The following is a 4,272-nucleotide window of genomic DNA, read 5'->3' on the forward strand; positions in this document are numbered from 1 at the left end:
GGGTGTGTGATTGTCTGTAGTGTTGGCTTTTAAATGCAGGTGTACTTTTGTGTGTAGAGTTGGTGTTTGTATATAATTTTTACGTTTTAATACAGGGATGTGTTTGTATGTAGTGTTGTTTTTTAAATGCGTTATTACATTTGTGTGTAGTATTGGTGTTTCAGCAAACTGGTGTGTCTGTATGCAATGTTTGTGTTTGCAGGGGTCTGTTTGCATGTTGTGTGATTTCTGGGATGTATGCACATACATATTAACACGCAGATACACACATAAACACAATGACACATGCTCACACCTTGACACATGCATACACTGGCATATACACACACACATACACTCAGATACACACCCTTTGACAAACAGATACAAGCACTTTCACACAAACACATATACACATTGGCACATCCACACACAGAGATATATACACACACACACACACACACACACACTGACACAGGTATTTACACACACACACACACACACAAAGGTATAAATGCAGGGGTGCATATGTGTACAGTGTTAGCAATGGAATGTTGGAGTGTATTTTTGTGCAGTGTTGGCATTAAAATGCTGGGATGTATGCATTATCACACACCGACATATACATACACACACACATGTACACACTGACACACAAGTACACATACACGCAGATACACTGACACACAGACAAACACAGACAAATACACAAACTGACACAAAAACAACCAGATACACACACACATATATGTGTGTAAATGTATTATTTATATATTAATCTCTGCCCTCTAGCAGCTCCTGGACAGCAACTCCCAGCAACCTTGGCCAATATAATGTCTCAACTCTGTTCTTACATACCCTGGTCCAGAATTTGGCAAAAGTGACATTTGGAAATGGTGTACAGCCTTTGATAAAACTTTATGCAATAATATTTAAAAATAAATATTTTTTTTATTTATATTTAATAGGGAACTGTCAGGTTCTTCTAGGATTTTTAACATGTAGTTATACCCAGTGTGTTACATTACAAACACCAACACATGGGTGTTTGTAATGTCTGATGAATACAAGTGAAATCAGAAATTAGCAAAACAAACAAAAACAATATTTAGCCACCATCCTGTCTCCTTACCTTTTGGGTTGAGAAGGATGGCTTCCCTGGGGTCCAGTGGGAGCTTGCTGGCCCAGGCTGATAGGAGTATGCATTCAGCTGCCCCAGTCCCTCTCCCCCACAATGCTTGCATCCTCTGTGTGAAGTGTGCCTCCTCCCCAGCGGCACTGAGAAGGAAGTGATCTGTTCTTACTGGGTATGACCTCACTTCCTCCCAGCATGCCACCACAGGGCAGTGTGTAAGGGGGCTAGTTGTAAGTATGTAGTCAGCCAGACCCATATTACAGGGGCCCGGCCCAGAGCAGTATTAAAGGGCCGTGTCTCCTGATTACCTCAGGTGCTGCAGGGGGCCCATGGGGCAGCTGCCTTAGGCCCCCAGGAGTAACAGGGCCCGGGGCAGCTGCCCCTTTTGCCCCTCCTTAAAGACGGCCCTGTGCAGGGTTATAGGAAGATAGATGGGGCATAGGAATGGGGATGACAGGAGAGTATGCTAGGTAGGGGAATGAAAATGATAGGTGAAGGTACATGATGGAGAGGTTATGCTTGGTATTGGGTTGTAGATGATGGGATGGTTATGCTCGGTATAGAATAGAACATGATGGAGAGTTTATGCTTGGTATTGGATTCTAGATGATGGGGTGGTTATGCTCAGTATACGGCTGTTGATGATGGGGAGGTTATGCTCTGTATAGGGTTGTACATGGGAAGGGTATGCCATGGAGGGTATGCTGGTTACAGGGTAACATAGAAACATAGAATGTGACGGCAGATAAGAACCATTCGGCCCATCTAGTCTGCCCAATATTAAAAAATACTTTGAATTAGTCCCTGGCCTTATCTTATAGTTAGGATAGCCTTATGCTTGTCCCACGAATGCTTACCCTCTCAGTAAAGTAATACTTCCTGTCCTGATATTATTTTTAAACCTTTGCCCCTCTAATTTAAGACTATGTCCTTTTGTTGTGGTAGTTCTTTTTTTAAATATAGTCTCCTCCTTTACTGTGTTGATTCCCTTTATGTATTTAAATGTTTCTATCATATCCCCCCTGTCTCGTCTTTCCTCCAAACTATATATGTTAAGATCCTTTAACCTTTCCTTGTAAGTTTTATCCTGCAATCCATAAACCAGTTTAGTAGCCCTTCTCTGAACTCTCTCCAAAGTATCAATATCCTGAAGGGGAGAGTGTGCCGGGTATAGAGAAAGAGACATCTGGGAGAGCATGTTGGGGAAATGGGAGGAGATACAGAATAGGTTATGCCAGAGAGAGGGTAGGAGATTCCACGGTGATAGAGAGAGTACGTCAGTTGAGGGGGATGGGATGCTGGGTATAGCGATGATGATGAGTGGGTTTCATCACACTTTTTGAGAATATGTGAATTTACTGTAATGTAAGTCCATTGCTGTAATAGCTGTAGAAATATCTATAGTAATTTATTCCATCCTTGATCGTTAAGAGTAAGAAAGAAAAACCAGAACAATTTTTTTTTTGGCTGCTGTTTATTAGCAATTTCTAGCAAACATATTACGATAGCAGTATGTGATTCTTTTCTCCAAAACATAAAAAAATCAATATAAAAGAAAGCAACAAAGTCAGAAAAGAGGTGAAAACAACTTGTCAGAGATGTAGTAAAATATGAACTCGCCACTTATTAAGCGAGTAACTCATTCCATCTAAAAACTGCTACTAACACCTGTAAATAGAGCTAATTATGGAAAATTAAATTAATTAACGTCCAAAGGATGTTCAGTGTTGTCTTGGAAATGGTGGCTTTAATGCCCTTAGGTAGTCACTGAATGTGATGCAATATGGTGAGAGCAGGCTTAAATAGACCCAGGCATCAATCAAAACCTGAAGCTCCCCTCTGTCAGCAGGGGTCGGTTCTTTTGTCACAAAGGGGATGTAACAAGCAGGGGTGAGCTAAGATGGGTGCACAGTGTGCAAAGCACCCAGACCTCTTAGCTCTCAGTTCTGTGCAGCGTAGCCACAGCTGGTGCTGCAGCTGCCTTTGTTAAATTCATTAGGAGCACTGGTAGGAAGTCAGGCCTAAGCTGGTTCCTAGGGGACTTTACTGTAGTGAGAATGGAGGTGTCTAATATACATTAAGTACACAACTGTGTGTCTGCACAACTGCTTGCATGTCGCTTCCTCTGTCTATTCCATGACACTCTCTCACATCAGAAAGGCAACCAGAGTAGTGCTCATGATGGAGGAAGGACTAACCTACACATTTCAAGTTCTTTGACATTAGCGCTACACCAGGTGCGGTTTTGATGCTTTTCTCATGACAGTTAAAACCTCTGGGAACATGGCAACCAATACCTGTATGGTACTTTACAGTTCCTACTGAAGGAAGGCATCTGACATGTGACCACGGTAAGTCTTCATAAAACAAATAGTTTATTAATTTAAAGAAACGTAGGGATTGGATACTTGTACAGCTGGGTAATGAATGGCGTGATAGTTGAATGGTAGATTGGGAGAGAGCAGGTTTATACTCAGAAATACTTGTAGCCAAATTTGGGTTGATTGGTTGTACTGGGCGAATTCCATATCTCCGAAAAGTGGTAAGTACATTAGTAAACAACCATCTAACATGTTCATTTGATTCGGTATTCTGAGTTCTGCCCAAAGCACCAAATAATAGATGATTGAGGATAAAAAAAGATGATTTATGGCTAGGGGACAGCGGCTAAATGGTGATACTATGATACTATTCACAGGTCAAGTGAGAAGAAAACCACAGAGGGAAAAATAGGATGCTCCTTCTATTTTTAAACTATTTTGGTTACCTTTTCTCACTTGATCTGTGAACCAAATGGTGAATAAATGTACCAATATTTATATTATGTATATATTTTGCATTACACTGAACTTTGCCCCCTTTTTAGTTTGTTTCCTCTAATATTTTTCTATGAACAATATTCGGTTGATTCGAAGGGTCACATAAACAAGTGTTAGGCATCCAGAACAAAACTTCAGTTTCAAGAAACATAATTCAACTGAACCAAACTTTCACACCGTGAACCAAGTCTAAATCCTATGAATATGATATAGGGACATGAGCTTTAAAATGTAGAATGAAGATATTAACAAGTCTATCTTTAGTAGGGATGAAGGTTAGTCTGTGTTGCAATGCCACAACACCTACAATGACCTAGCAGTGTAAAGGCTGTCTTACAG

This window comes from Pelobates fuscus, chromosome 6 (assembly GCF_036172605.1).
Source record: "Pelobates fuscus isolate aPelFus1 chromosome 6, aPelFus1.pri, whole genome shotgun sequence".
Classification (NCBI taxonomy): domain Eukaryota; kingdom Metazoa; phylum Chordata; class Amphibia; order Anura; family Pelobatidae; genus Pelobates; species Pelobates fuscus.